The sequence below is a fragment of the Triticum aestivum genome, chromosome 1B (assembly GCF_018294505.1).
Source record: "Triticum aestivum cultivar Chinese Spring chromosome 1B, IWGSC CS RefSeq v2.1, whole genome shotgun sequence".
NCBI lineage: Eukaryota > Viridiplantae > Streptophyta > Magnoliopsida > Poales > Poaceae > Triticum > Triticum aestivum.
The window spans coordinates 245,878,008-245,895,097 of record NC_057795.1 but is presented as its reverse complement, the minus strand read 5'-3'; positions in this window follow the sequence as shown (position 1 = coordinate 245,895,097).

Genomic DNA, 17,090 nt, shown 5'->3' with positions numbered 1-17,090 from the left:
TGTCGTATGCGCCTATTGAGCAATCGTGCTAGCATCTCTCTTGAGTTGTGCAACACTAGCATTTTGGTGGATTCCACATTTTGAGCTCATTCCTTGGTTGCACGACCCCAATTATCTATCCGTGTGTGTGTTTCCGTGTGCCATTCTTTGCTATTGGTTTACTTGTTTCACTTGCGAATTTATGAATCTCTTTCAACATTATTGACTCTTGCTAACATTTTTGCATCAAATTTTTGTGCCACTATCCTCACCGAGCTCCACCATAAGCCTTATTTGTGTAGATGTGAGAAACCGACAAGAATTGGTACCAATTGTGTTATTTCCTTGTTACACATTGAGTGGTCATTGATCCATTTTCAACATCGGTCAAGGTACATTTGGTATAAGTTCTTCTCTTTCTCCCACTCATATTTGCTCGAGTCTTGTGATGGATAGGCAAGGCATTTCTTCTCCGGTCTTCGACAACAACGACAGCGTGAACAACTACATCACCAAAATGGCCATCTACGGACTACAACACGAAATGCAAGGAGCACAATCTACCTTGCAAGAGCGCATCAAGAACCTCTCCATCGACATTCATCTCTCCGAAGCAAGGAAAAGGAACTACATCGACAACAAGCTTGCCGCACAAAAGGAGGAGCAAGATGCGAGGATGGAGGAGATACGGGCCTTGATCAAGTCTTCTTCCCCTTCGTCATCTTCAAGGCGATGACGTTCAAGCCACAAATCTTCGGAGCGCCCAACCAATGCACGCGCAAGTCGTCCACATCCACATCTCCAAAGCGACCACCATCACGTTCGTGATCCACATTGTCATGAAGGGCAAGTCACCTGCAAGCATCATGTGCACGACGATGACGAACGACATCTACTACGAGCTCAGGTGCGACATCGACATCATCAACATGAAGATGCTCCACAAGCGCAAGTGCACAAGTCCCAACAAACCCTACTTCACGCCAAGTCCAAGCTTCAAGAGCACAAAAGAAGACCGCGAGACGACCACCACCAAGACGACGCTACGGCTACATCAACCACTTCAGCATCTTCGCCAAGTGTTCTCAAGGCATCTTCGCCTTTGGACGTACGACATCTTCGCCTACTTCCTGTGAGTTCGCCTACATCGACAACTTCAACAACAAGGCGACGACCTATGAGCGAGGGCGGCACTTCCATCTTCAAAAGCCCCTCAAGGAAGATGGCCGAGCATGGTACATTCCCTTCGGTCATGGAGACGAGCTATGAGGTGCCACATCATATGGGACTCCAACAACAAGACGGTGACAAGAAGGTTGAGCATGGGACTATCCCTTCAACCAAGGCAACGATAGTAGTTGAGCATGGAGACATTTGCACCAACATCTCTCTGACACCCACATATCATGAGATGACCCAATTGCCATGTGAGGAGAGCCACCAACCCATGAGTGAGATGAGTGACTCCACCATATATGACATTGAGTGCATTTCCTATGAGAGGATGAGTGTGACCACTACTAGCCCCACACATGAGAGCATGCCACACACCCTATGTGAGGTTGAGCACCATTTGAGTGACTCCACCAACCATATGAGTGAGTGCATCCTTGAGGGAGTGAGTGAGCCACAACACTTAGTGAGTGAGGTAGTTGACACGGCATGTGAGGCCACCATGATTTCTAACGACTTAACCTCTACTCCTAGTGTGTTTTCTTCTTTGGTGCTAGGTCTCCTACATGACAACATGCCTACCATTGATGAGTCCATACCTCTAATGGAGACGACGATGGCCATGATGGATGACGATGCACCCCCACATGGTTCCATCAAGATGAAGATGCCAACGAGACGATCTTCAACACCTCACCTACAACACATGAGCGACACTCCAAAGGTAACATAGGTGATGGTGCTTCTCTTGTCCCACTAGTGGATTCTCTTGACATCGGTTGCTCCCATGATGTTGACCCACCTATTACCATGCTTCATGCTAGTGAAACTTCTTCATGTCATGACTTACCTATTTATGATGAATACGATGATGACCATGTTGAGTTACCTAGTTGTGATGCTATGCTTCATAGGATATCATGTGAAAATTCTATTGGTCACGTCATGTTTGACAATCCATTGAACTTGTCATTTGCTATGAGTGACATCTCTCATATTACCTCATTTCAATCTCAACATAGTAACTATGCATGCCCCATTAAAATCAATCCCATTTGCACTTATGGCATAGATGACAAGATGATGGTCATTGGCTTATGTTTTTCATGTGATGATATTGCCATGCTTCCTTTACATGATTTGCGCAATTCATCTACTATGTCATGCCATGATCACATTGTTCCAAATATGCATTGTTTTGGATGTTGTCAATATTCTCCATGTGATGTTTCCACAAATGCTCATGAGGAGACCCCTATAGTTTCCTCGTACATATTGGGAGATCTTGATAAATTTCATACTTTGCATGATTCCCATGATAGTATACACCATATGCGTAACATGAATAACAATGCTCTAAATATTTCCCATGATGCATTGCATAATTTGAGTCTCCATTATGCTATACATAACAACAAACCTATCATGATGGATGACATGTTTCTATATCACGCATCTCATTTATTTGAGCATTGGATATTTGGTTCTAACCAACACAAGCACGTATGCATCATGATGGATGATGTGTACATGATGAGGACATCAATACCATTGTTACACCCACAGCCCCTACTGCTACATATACTGGACCAATTACTAGAGCACGCGCCCAACAATTAAATTATCAGGTACTTTCGTTTCTTGGTAATGATTCTAATGTTCATGAGAATATGATGCTGCCTAAATTGGATACATTTGTTTTGCTTACAAATGAAGGGCCTAGCTTGGAGAAGGATGGACATTGGAGCACGAACAAGCATGGAGATGAGGGCATGCACAAGGGGAACAATAACAGAGTTACAAGTGATGATTTTAGGACTTTGAAGCCACCATAATGGGTGCATGAAGCCTTGGACGAAATATACAAGATACCACTTCATAAATTTCGTCCCGAGGCTATTCTAGGTGCTGCGTCACCTTATTATTGGGCCAGGCCCACATAAGTATAGGCTATTCTGAGAGTCCGTATGTGTGGGGAAACAAGAGATATGGTTGATTTCGGACCCCTCCACCAAGGGCCACGAAATTCCCCCCTCTTCCTCCATATATACAGCCCTTAGGGCACCGTTTAGACTTTGGGTTTTGTTTAGATTAAAAGTTCGCCATAGCTGCAACTTCGCGTACTTCGTTTGTGTTCAACGACCAGACAAAGGCATCACAGAACCCCACCTTGATCAAAAAGCTTTCATCTTATATTCGCAATATCCAGATTGCAATCTCAGTTTCTTGCTTGTTCTTCGTTTGCTCGTAGGAAACAGACCCTCGTGGTCAGGTTAATCATGCTCCGGCGTGGTCAATAACCTCTCGGAGTTGGTTTAGCGATTGCTAAGGCGCGACGTCCTCGCACATTCGTAGTCGGATCGTCAAAGTCGATTTCCACCAAAGTGAAATCCATCATCTCATCGAAAGATGGGACACCTTTGCCTCTATAAAGTGGTATCAGAGTTCCAGGTTACTCGGTGAGATTTTACAGTTTTTCCTAGTTTAGCTCGAGTCTGTTCTTCATACCTACAGTCCACGAAAAAGCCAAAAAAATAGGGTTACTTCATCATATCCGAACCAGTCTGAGCCATTGCATAGTCTTTTCAGTATTTTGCTTTGATACCACTTGATAGAGGTAAAGGTGCCCCGTCTTTTGATGAGATGATGGATTTCTCTTTGGTGGAAATCGACTTTGACGATCCAACTAGGAACGTGCCAGGACGTCGTGCCTTAGCAATCGCTAAACCAACTCCGAGAGGTTATTGACCACGCCGGAGCACGATCAACCTGACCACGAGGGTCTGTTTCCTGCGAGCAAACAAAGAACAAGCAAGAAATTGAGATTGCAATCTGGATATTGGGAATATAAGATGAAAGCTTTATTGATCAAGGTGGGGTTCTGTGACGCCTTTGTCTGGTCGTTGAACACAAATGAAGTACGCGAAGTTGCAGCTATGGAGAACTTGTAATCTAAACAAAACCCAAAGTCTAAACGGTGCCCTAAGGGCTGTACATATGGAGGAAGAGGGGGGAATTTCGTGGCCCTTGGTGGAGGGGTCCGAAATCAACCCTATCTCTTGTTTCCCCACAAATACGGACTCTAAAAATAGCCTATACTTATGTATTTCGAAATTACATGGGCCTGGCCCAATAATAAGGTGAACCACTCGTTTATTCCATCTTGCTTGTAAAGCTGAACGTGAAGTGCAGGATCGACAAGCATTGGCGCGAACTAACTTTTCTGCAGGTCAACTTTCATCATGGACACCGCGTGCATCCTCTACTTCCACTACACCAGCACCTCCATCAGCTGCTACCTCCAGCTGTGATACAAGAAAGCAGGCACAATCACCACTATCTTCCAAGAGCGCACCTGCCGGGCCTACACAGAGCTCTTCTTATTCCATGGCATCAACAGGGCACACAAGTGATATTATTTGTCGTCGTTGTAAGGAAGAGGTCATTATGCGAGAGAATGCAAATCTCAGCGTGTGATGATTGCTACTATGGATGGTAGGTATGAGTCCGCTAGTGACTACGATGAGGAGACTTTGGCTCTTATTACACATGAAGAACATGGTGGAGATGATTCTGATCATGACACACAATACATGGCTCCTGAAGACGCTGACAGGTATGAATGTTTAGTTGCTCAACGTGTTTTGAGTGTGCAGGTCACACAAGCTGAGCAAAATCAGAGGCACAATTTGTTCCATACAAAGGGAGTTGTGAAGGAACGTTCTGTGCATGTCATCATAGATGGAGGAAGCTGCAACAAGTTGGCTAGCATGGAGATGGTGGAGAAGCTATCTCTCACCACAAGACCACATCCACATCCTTAGTACATCGAATGGTTCAACAACAGCGGCAAGGTTAAGGTAACACGTACTGTTCGTGTGCATTTTAGTATCTCTACATATGCTGATTATGTTGATTGTGATGGGGTACCTATGCAAGCATGTTCCTTATTACTTGGTCGACCATGGCAATTTGATAAAAATTCTGTACGCCATGGTAGAAACAATCAGTATACTCTTGTTCATAAGGATAAAAATATTACTTTGCTTCCTATGACTCCTGACTCCATTTTGAAAGATCATATTAATAGAGCTAATAAAGCAAAACAAGCGAAAAATAAGAGTGAAAATCAGATTGTGGCAAAAGAATTTGAGGAAAAAATGAAGCCTAATAGTAAACCATCTAGTGTTGCTTCTGAAATTAAATTGAAAAGTGCATGTTTACTTGCCACTAAATCTGATATTGATGAGCTAGATTTTAGCAAATCTGTTTGCTATGCTTTGGTGTGCAAAGAGGCATTATTTTCATTCGAGGACGTGCCTTCATCTTTGCCTCCTGCTGTCACTAACATTTTGCAGGAGTTCGCTGACATCTTTCCACAAGACGTGCCACCGGGATTACCGCCTATTCGAGGGATTGAGCATCAGATTGACTTAATTCTCGGTGCTTCACTGCCAAACCATGCACCATACCGTACCAATCCAGAGGAGACGAAGGAGATTATGCATCAAGTACAAGAGCTTCTTGACAAAGTTTATATACGCGAATCCCTTAGTCCTTGTGATGTTCCTATTATTCTAGTGCCGAAAAAGGATGGTACATCACGTATGTGTGTTGATTGTAGAGGCATTAATAATATTACTATTCGTTATCGTCATCCTATTCCTAGGCTAGATGATATGCTTGATAAATTGAGTGGCTCTACAATATTCTCCAAAGTTGATTTGCGTAGTGGATACCATCAAATTCGTATGAAATTGGGGGACGAATGGAAAACAGCATTTAAAACTAAGTTTGGATTATATGAGTGGTTAGTCATGCCTTTTGGGTTAATTAATGCTCCTAGTACTTTCATGAGATTAATGAACGAAGTTTTACGTGCTTTCATTGGACGATTTGTGGTGGTTTACTTTGATGACATATTGATTTATAGCAGATCTTTGGAGGAACATTTGGAACATTTACGTGCTATTTTTATTGCTCTACGTGATGCACGTTTGTTTGGTAACCTTGGGAAGTGCACCTTTTGCACCGACCGAGTTTCTTTTCTTGGCTATGTAGTTACTCCACAGGGAATTGAAGTTGATAAAGACAAGATTGAAGCTATTGAGAGTTCGCCGCAACCCAAAACGGTCACACAAGTGAGGAGATTTCTTGCCCTCACTAGATTATATAGGCGTTTTGTGAGAGATTTCAGCACCATTGCTGCACCTCTCAATGAGCTTACAAAGAAGGATGTGCCTTTTGTTTGGGGTACCGCACAGGAAGAAGCCTTCACGGTGTTGAAAGATAAGTTGACACATGCTCCTTTACTCCAACTTCCTGATTTTATAAGACTTTTGAGCTTGAATGTGATGCTAGCGGAATTGGATTAGGAGGTGTGTTATTACAAGATGGCAAACCTGTTGCATACTTTTCTGAAAAATTGAGTGGGCCTAGTCTGAATTATTCTACTTATGATAAAGAATTATATGCTCTTGTTCGGACTTTAGAAACATGACAATATTATTTATGGCCCAAAGAATTTGTTATACATTCTGATCATGAATCTTTGAAACATATTAAAAGTCAAGCTAAACTGAATCGTAGACATGCTAAATAGGTTGAATTCATTGAGACTTTCCCTTATGTCATTAAACACAAGAAGGGTAAAGAAAATGTTATTGCTGATGCATTGTCTCGTCGCTATACTATGCTTTCACAACTTGACTTCAAAATATTTGGTTTGGAGACCATCAAATATCAATATGTGCATGATGTTGATTTTAAATATGTATTGCAGAATTGTAAAGAAGGAACAACTTGGAACAAGTTCATCGTTAATGATGGATTTGTGTTCCATACTAACAAGCTATGCATTCCAGCTAGCTCCGTTCGTCTTTTGTTTTTGCAGGAGGCGCATGGAGGAGGACTAATGGGACACTTTGGTGTGAAGAAGATGGAGGATGTACTTGCTACACATTTCTTTTGTCCTAATATGAGACGGGATGTTGAGCGCTTTGTTGCTCACTGCACTACATGTCAAAAAGCTAAGTCACGACTCAATCCTCATGGTTTATATATGCCTTTGCCTGTACCTAGTGTTCCTTGGGAGGATATATCTATGGACTTTGTTTTAGGTTTACCTCGAACAAAGAAGGGGAGGGATAGCATATTTGTCGTCGTGGATAGATTCTCGAAAATGGCCCACTTTATACCATGCCATAAAAGCGATGATGTTGTTAATGTTGCTGATTTGTTCTTTCGTGAAATTATTCGCTTGCATGGTGTGCCAAATACTATTGTTTCAAATTGTGATACTAAATTTCTTAGCCACTTTTGGAGATGTTTATGGGCTAAGTTGGGGACTAAACTGCTTTCTAGTACTACTTGTCACCCCCAAACTGATAGACAAACTGAAGTAATCAATAGAACATTGTCTACTATGCTTAGGGCTGTTTTGAAGAATAATAAGAAAATGTGGGAAGAATGCTTGCCTCATATTGAATTTGCTTATAATCGTTCATTGCAATCTACTACTAAGATGTGCCCTTTTGAAATTGTGTATGGTTTCCTACCTCGTGCACCTATTGATTTGTTGCCTCTTCCATCTTCGGAGAAGGTTAATTTTGATGCTAAACAACGTGCTGAATTGATTTTAAAAATGCATGATTTAACTAAGGAAAACATTGAGCGTATGAATGCTAAATATAAATTTGATGGAGATAAGGGTAGAAAACATGTTGTGTTTGCACCTGGAGATCTTGTTTGGTTACATTTGCGTAAGGATAGATTTCCTGATTTGCGCAAATCAAAGCTAATGCCACGTGCTGACGGACCTTTTAAGGTGTTAGATAAAATAAATGATAATGCATATAAACTTGAGCTGCCTGCAGATTTTGGGGTTAGTCCCACTTTTAACATTGCAGATTTGAAGCCTTATTTGGGTGAGGAAGATGAGCTTCCGTCGAGGACGACTTCATTTCAAGAAGGGGAGGATGATGAGGATATCAATACCATTGTTACACCCACAGCCCCTACTGCTACATATACTGGACCAATTACTAGAGCACGCGCCTGACAATTAAATTATCAGGTACTTTCGTTTCTTGGTAATGATTCTAATGTTCATGAGAATATGATGCTGCCTAAATTGGATACATTTGTTTTGCTTACAAATGAATGGCCTAGCTTGGAGAAGGATGGACATTGGAGCACGAACAAGCATGGAGATGAGGGCATGCACAAGGGGAACAATAACGGAGTTACAAGTGATGATTTCAGGACTTTGAAGCCACCATAATGGGTGCATGAAGCCTTGAACAAAATATACAAGATGCCACTTCATAAATTTCATCCCGAGGCTATTCTAGGTGCTGCATCACCTTATTATTGGGCCAGGCCCATGTAATTTCGGACCCCTCCACCAAGGGCCACGAAATTCCTCCCTCTTCCTCCATATATACAGCCCTTAGGGCACCGTTCAGACTTTGGGTTTTGTTTAGATTAAAAGTTCGCCATAGCTGCAACTTCGTGTACTTCGTTTGTGATCAACGACCAGACAAAGGCGTCACAGAACCCCACCTTGATCAATAAAGCTTTCATCTTATATTCGCAATATCCAGATTGCAATCTCAGTTTCTTGCGTGTTCTTCGTTTGCTCACAGGAAACAGACCCTCGTGGTCAGGTTGATCGTGCTCCGGCGTGGTCAATAACCTCTCGGAGTTGGTTTAGCGATTGCTAAGGCGCGACATCCTCGCACTTTCGTAGTCTGATCGTCAAAGTCGATTTCCACCAAAGAGAAATCCATCATCTCATCGAAAGATGGGACACCTTTGCCTCTATCAGTACATATACCACGCACACACAATTTTTCCTTTATCTTTGTTTTGTGTAGGTACTCATGTCTTCTCGTCAACTTCTCAATCCCATGAGTTGACGAAACGAGCTCTTGAGAGCAATGATGACTTGAGATCCCATGGACTACCCTTACCACCGTTCCCTTCGCGCAAGGACTATGCGCAACTCGTCTACTTGGAGACTTGTATTGAGTGCAACCAAACTATGCTTATTAATCTTGGAGACTTGGACACTTTACTTGTGAAGCATGCTTGTTTGATTGAGCCTATTGTATTTAGTTGTTCTCGCATCATATGCCTACATACTATGAAATGCTCCCTTGTCCTTTCTTATGATGAGCATGATGCATACACTTGTTGGGTATCTCGCCCCTCGAATGATAGGTCTTGCTTTTGCACTAACCTCATTTGTTTTCCCAAGTGTTTCTCATGTTCTTTCATTTTGAAGGATTCACAAGGCGGTACCATCAAGAGACATTTTGGTTATGTTAAGGCGTACATGATGTGCAACACCAACATTGGCGAGCATCTCCTAAAGGTGAACTCATTCTCTTTGAGCCATCCTCACATATGCATATTGGATGGGCCATACTTTCATTGTTGTTTCCTTCTTTTTGTCTACATGCTACATATATTGGATGGAGGACCGACATTAGAGATGGACCCTATGGACCTTCAAGTTCAGGAGTGCCGCGACATCGACCTATGGTACAACCATGCCTACCGTGTACATGGCGATACGGTTTACGATCCGAGGTCGGATCTTTCCAAAGGGGGAGGAGATGATACGGAGCATCCCACGTTCATCTCCATGTACACTTTCATAGCACATCAAGCCCCAAGTGGACCTACCGGACTTAAGGTGAACCCGCTCCTTTTCAAGATTTACATGAATATCCATAGGACTTGGCCGCTACCTCACCACGGAACGTTGTGCATCTTCAGGTTCGAGGACGACCGCCGCCAAGCAGCTAAAGAGCTTCCCGGAGGCCAAGAAGAAGGACCCCAAGGCTGCAAGGAAGAAGATGGAGTCCAACAGGAGCTGGACAGGAGGTCTCAGGCGACCCTGTGTGCACAACCCCCCGAGACCCCGTGCGCACGGACTACTCAGAGAGTTTGCGCTGGAGCACCCCGTGTGCACGGGCCTGTACCGTGCCCACGGGACCCCCGTGCGCACGGGCCCAACTTACCCCGTGCGCAGGGGTCATCAGGATGGATGGCTGTGATCTCCTTTCTGAGCCCCTCTTCCTCCACTTCGTCCCCAAGGCTATATATTCCGTACCTAGACCATTTGTCAGGGTTAGGAAAGGATATGTTAGACATATGAGAGCTTTGCTCCATGGATCCACTCCACTAGGAGATCAAGACCTCCTCTTGGAGTGACCTAGATCTAGACCCCCTCATGGGTGGCCCCGATCAAGACCTCCTCACGGAGAAGAATCAGGTTACCTCTTGTATCGTCCTTTGTTGATCGTGGATCGTGTATCTCTCTTTGTGTTGATCGTTCTAGCGCATGTGTAATTGAATCTTGTTGGTTTGAGTGATTCTCTTGTGTTTTCCCCGTGATTTCCCTCGTGCTCTTCTGCTCATTCTTCGTGTTCCTCGAAGGGATCCACTCCAAACATGAAAGATCATCCCCATAGTGTTCCACCCTACATTAGTATCATATTTCCATTTGATTGTTCATGTACCTTGTGGATCTTGTGTGTTTGATTGTCTAGTGGATGTGTGATTTGACTTGTTCTTGAGTGTTCCTCTTGTTTTCCCTCTTTTGTTCATCTTGTTCTTGGGGATTCCCCCACCAATTCGTGAAAGATCTCCCATAGGGTTCCACCCTACATCAGATGCCCATCCCCTTCAAGGTTTCAGTGTACAGGATATTCAGACCGCTACCACCATCCATCAGCACTTTAGTCAGTCGAGTGCCACCGACCACTGGGTCGACCACCAGCACTTGCCTCCCGGGGGTGGCAACACGAGCAGGATGGTCTGACTGGTCGAATGTGATTGCTGTCTGCGACCATTTTAGGTACGTGGTCATCGTCGCCGGAGCAACCATATTCACCTCTCTGTTGATAACCTTCAACCGACTCTTGCTCTCAACATCAGCAAAAATCATGAGAGTGGAATTGACCTTGGGATAACCATCATCTTCCTCTTCTTCCTCATCTCTGTCCGACTCTTTCTCCTTCTCATTGGGTTGTTTCTCTTGGAACTGTTGGATCAAGAGTCGACATTGTCGAGTAGTATGCTTTGGGTAAATCAGATTACCTTCTTCATCTTTCTTCGTGTGGATGTGACATGGCAAATCCAGCACGTCATTTCCTGCTTGATCTTTTACCTTCTTAGGGGGCCAGGGCCCCTTAGGTTTTCCCTTAAACTTTCCTTGAGCCACTGCTGCAATCTCACCGGGTGCTGCTGGCTCGGCTTTACGCTTCTGTTTCCGACTGGAGCTACCCCCACCGGCTTCTTGACCGACTGGTTTACTCTTCCCGCTACGAAGTCGATCCTCTTCTTCCCCGTTAGCGTACCGGGTGGCTATCTCCATCATCTGGGTCAGAGTCATATCCCCAGTCCGACCGAATTTCAGAATCAACTCTTGGTACTTGACGCCTTCCTTGAAAGCGCACACTGCCTGATGCTCTGATACATTCTCAATGGTGTGATGCAAAGTGGTCCACCTCTGAATGAATTCTCTCAAAGTCTCATTCGGCTTCTGCACACAATGCTGCAACTCGGGCAGCCCTGTTGGCCGCTTGCACGTGCCCTCAAAGGTTCTTACGAACACCCGAGATAGCTCCTCCCAACTGTGTATACTGCCTGGAGCCAACGGAGTCAACCACGCTCGGGCCGACCCTTCCAACATAAGAGGGAGGTGTTTCATTACTATCTCATTGTTTCCGCCTCCAATTTGCACAGCCACTCGGTAATCTTCAAGCCGGGTTTCAGGCTTGGATTCCCCAGTGAACTTACTGACTCTTGTTGCCAACCAGAAGTTGGAGGGAATCACTGCTGCCCTGATGGCTCTACTGAAACACTCTGGGCCTGAAACATGTAATCTGCTGCCACTCGGACGATCTCAGCCAAGGTCTTCTCTATGTGCGCTGTTCCGGTCGACCAGGCCTTGGACGAGAATCGATCTCGCGTCGAAGCCCGGCTCTCTCGGGTCGACCAGAGCTCTGCGCTCGTCCCTGTGACGTCGTCTGTCATCGTTCTGCCGAGGCACGTACGACGCACTCCTCAGAGGAGGCGTTGGCACTCGACGACGATTGTCGAGGTCGAACTGATGACCATACTGCCCATGATGTTCACGCCGCAGCGGCGATCTTGGGCTATGGGCCGACTGGACGGTATCCGCTACCACGGATCTGCTGTGGATCCTATTCCATGACTGAGACACTATAAAATTCTGCTCTCCTGCTGCTCGGAGCAAGGCCCGGATCTGCTCTAACCCTCGGCCAGGCTCTGGCTGGGAAGGTTGGATCGACTCTGCAATTTGGGCCGCGGCTATGAGGTTCTGAATCGGAGTACGGTATACCTTAGGTGGAGGCGGGAAAAGCTACCGTCGACTGGACTCGGGGACTCGCTCCCGAGCTCGCTTTTCGAGAGTGCACTACAAGTTCTCCAGTCGAGTGTGCTCAGCCAAATTAGCCAAGCGCCTCCTCCAACGCCCGAGCATCGGGAGTTTCTCCAACGATGGGTGTGTGGAGTGCATCCATGTTACGGCGACGAAATTCCTCCCTCTGCTGTGAAGAGAGAGGTTTGGGATGATACTCCTCGTGGACCCATGACGGATCACCGCCAGCATCTTCGCCGTCCTCGCGGCGAAAGTCAAGTGGGCCACACGGACCATTGACCATCAGGACTTTAGCCACAGGATCGCTGCTATCGCACTCGGATGTAGTCTCTGCGGAGCCAGTCGATAGGTCGAACAGGCCGTGGAGAGTTTCGTCGGGCTCGATTGCCGCGACTTGATGGGTGGTCGAATGCCGAGCCACCACATGCTTCACCCACCGCTAAAGCCGCGATCGACCGGATCGCTTGCGGCGGCAAACAGCGGGGAGGGAAGATTCCATCGGAGCCAACTGATACTAGGTCAACGGCTGCCGAAGAAGGATGCCACGAACGCACGCGCGAAAGTGCATCACCCCTCGGACGGGGAGCGCCTCAACATCGAGCGGAGCTTCCTGAAGCCATGCCGAGTCGTCGACGACGAAAACAAGCCGAGACGGATCTCGCGGCCCTCAACCAACTCACCGCCGGAAACCATGATGATGATCGGAAAAACTTGCAACTTCACCAATAAGTCGCTAAGACACCGGCCCCAAGGTGGGTGCCACCTTCGTGGTTCTAAGTCTGAAAGTAGAAAGGGGGGTAGGTATGGAGAGGCAAGATCTCAGCTATGGGGAAGGTGTACACACGAGGTTTACGAGTTCAGGCCCTTCACGGTGGAAGTAACAGCCCTACGTCTCGGTTCCCGGAGGCAATCGATTGGATTATGCGTGTGATATTACAAGGGGTGTGAACCCTTGTGCCAGAGGAGGGTGGCTTATATAGAGTTTGCCAGGACCTCTCCCGCCCTCCATTACAAGGGAGTTAATGTACATAAAGTGGTGGCATTACTGGTAACACCAGCTTTAAGTGCTATTAATGGCCTTAAAAACTACGGAGTGAATGCGTGTCCGTTGCATGCTGAGTGACTCCTAGTCTTCGGGAGGTCGAGTGATTCTCTTGTTAGTCGAGTGACAGTAGGTAGGGAGACTCCCGAGTGACATGATGTCGAGTGGATTGCACTTGACACCTTTGACCGAGGGTCTCACGGAGTCTCTTGACCTTCTTGCCTTCTTGGGTAGTGACCTTGGGTAGGACGTATAGGTCAGGCCTATGACCCTACCCCAGGTCTGTATCCTCATCACCTGCTTCTCAGACATTATAAAAGATCATTCCCCAGATTTTATTTGTCTTCAAGAAACAATGAAAAGGAACTTTCCTCCTAAGAGTCTTATATTGGTAAGGCCAGTGGTATGCTTTGTGGAGTCAAAAAATAAACCATCAAAGTTGTTTCCTGGACAATGGGCAAGTTTATCTTGCAGACTAATATATATGATACTAAACTCAGATGTATGTGGACTCCCATAACAGTTTATGGGGCAACACATGATGATAAAAAAGATGAGTTACTCACTGAATTTCCTTCGGTGTGTTCACACCTTCAAGTCCCCTATGTGGTTGGTGGTGATTTTAATATCCTTCAAGATAATTGTGACAAAAACAAAACAATGAGTCGATCCCCTTATGTTGATAAATTCAACTCTATCATTCACTCCTTCAGCCTTTGGGAGATATATATGGGGGGGGGGGTATATGTGGACCAACAACAAAAAACACCCAACTTTGGAAAACATGATAGAGTCCTTACGAGCTTTGAGTGGGAGGATTTGTTTCCTTTAGCTACAGTCCATAAACTAGTCAGAGATGTATCTGACCACGACCTACTCCTTTTGTCCTCAAGAACGAAGAAACCTAATACCTTTCACCAGCGTGAGTTCAGCTTTAAACTCAGCTGGTTTAAGGATGAGAATTGTTATTCCATTGCTAAATGGATCTGGGAACAACCAGTATTTGCGGAAGACCCCATTGTCAAATTGAAACAAATTACTTTAAAGGATGGGGTTCCAACTCTTTTGGTCATCCTAGAAAAAAGAAGAAAAGCATTAAAATGGAGTTGGAAGAAATAGAAAAAATGTAAGAAGAGGGACCACTCGACCCTGACACTTCTGATAGAAGAACATCCTTATATGTCAAGCTCAATGATATCCTCGCTAACGAATGGTTGTTTTGGTTACAACAATCTAATGAGCGGTGGTTGCTAAAAGGTGACCTAAATATTGACTTTTATCATCAAGTGGCGAATGGGAGAAACCGGAAAAATACTATTCATTCTTTTACTAATGGGGATGTGGTGATTGAGGGGACTACCAACCTTTTCGCTAATGCCACATCCTATTATAAAGAGTTGTTCGGCCTTTTTAGGGGAAATCTGTTCCACCTTTCTCCTAGTACTTGGTCTGAGAATGAAAAGCTTAACAACGAAGATAACATCCTCCTTACTGGTAAATTCACAGAAGAAGAAGTGAAAGGATCTAGATGACGACTAGAGGGGGTGACTAGGCGTTTTTTCATGGATTTGGCTTTATCCTAATGCAGAATTAAACTAAACGGATACTTTTCAAGCACGAATCCTAAATATGATAGGTTCAACTAAGTGCACTAACAACCTATCCTAAACAAGATAGTCACTTAAGGAAACTAGCAAGCACAAACTATAACACAAGATATGGAAAGGTAGGAATGACTAAACAATTCAACTAGCACAAGATATATCAATATGAGCAAGTATGAAATGCAGAAAGTAAAGGGTGTGGGTATGTGATAACCACAAGTGAGTCCGGGATGTGGATTTATCCCGATGTTCACTCTCGTCAGAGTGCTAATCTCTGTTGGAGCGGTGCCGAAGCCAAAGCTTTGGGGCGTCACCAAGTGACTCACATTCTCCCTTTCAAGTCACCCTCAACGGATGAGCCTCGATTCACCCGGGATTGGTCTTGAAGGTTACCACCATACCTTTACAAACTTCTCCGGAGCACACCACAAACATGGAAGCTTCAGGAGGAACTTGACCACCTAGGCCACTTCACACCCTTCTCCGGAGGACACCATAAAAGGAATCTTCCAGAGGAACCTTGACCACCTAGGCCTCTTGACGAACTCCTTAATATATCACCAAACCGTCTAGGAGGCTAAGCCTCCAAGAGTAGTAAACTCACAGGCTCACACTTGAACAAATCGACGCGGGGAGCTCAAATCAATGCAACAAATGCAATGCAAGGTCAAGCAACAAATGCTCAACTCACTCTCTCAATCTCACAAGAGCACTCTCGAAAGTAGGAGATTGAAGAGAGGGGATGCAATGGATAAAATCAACAAATGACTTAAAGATCCATCCACAAATCCCCCTTCACATAGAGGGGAGATAGGGGTTTGGGATAGGTGGTATTATGCTCAAAATGATGTTTAGAAAGTGTGTGAACAACCCCCAAACCGGTGGGGATGAAGGGCTCTTTTATAGCAATCCCCCAAGACTAGCCGTTGGGGCTCCAACTGACACTTCCTGGACACCATGTGCTCATGGTACAAGCCCCTTGCGCACGGAGGCCCCGTGCCGATGGCTTCAAACCCCGTGCCCATGGGGTAACCAGAAACAACGTGTAGCAGCCCACTAAAACATGCACAACTTTTGCATACAGACTCCGAATTTGATGATCTTGGGCTCGTTTTGAAGCCATGGAAAAGCTAAGGTCCTCACGTAGAGAACCACCCAAGATAAAAAATAAAAAAAATGAAAATCATGAAAAGGTTTGAGCTCACTACATGCAACTGATCAAGTTATACGCCCGAAAGTCCCTCTTGATAGTACGGCTATCAAACCTATAATCTGATCTCCCTCCAAGCACCATGAGACTAGCAAAACTAGGAAAACCTGGCAAAGTTATACCATTGCCTTGAAAATTCCACTTGAGCTTGATGTTGACTTTAATTCTTGCCTCAAGTTGGAATCCTTTTCTTGTCCACAATCACTTGGTGAAGATACTCGAAATGCTTCCACATATTACTATGAGGGAAGCCTAAACTTAGGCCCATCTTCATATGAACATTATCATGATGTGGGCCGCAAGCTTCAAAGCATATAACCTCCAGCTTCTCATCTTGCACTTAGACTCCTCGAACCCGATGACCATCACCACTTGATGTCATCCACATATATAACCACTTGAAATCATTCCTTTTGATGCACGCCAATGAGAAACACCTAACCCACATAGACATAACAAACACATAGTATGGGTTAGGTGAGGGAGTCTTGGATTAGGGGGTATCGGGACAACCGGACTATATACTTTGTCTGGACTGTTGGAGCGTGAAGATACAAGACTCAAGACTCCGTCCCTTGTCCGAATGGGACTCACCTTTGCGTGGAAGACAAGCTTGGCGATCCGGATATTATGTTTCCTTCCTTGTAACCGACTCCGTGTAAACCC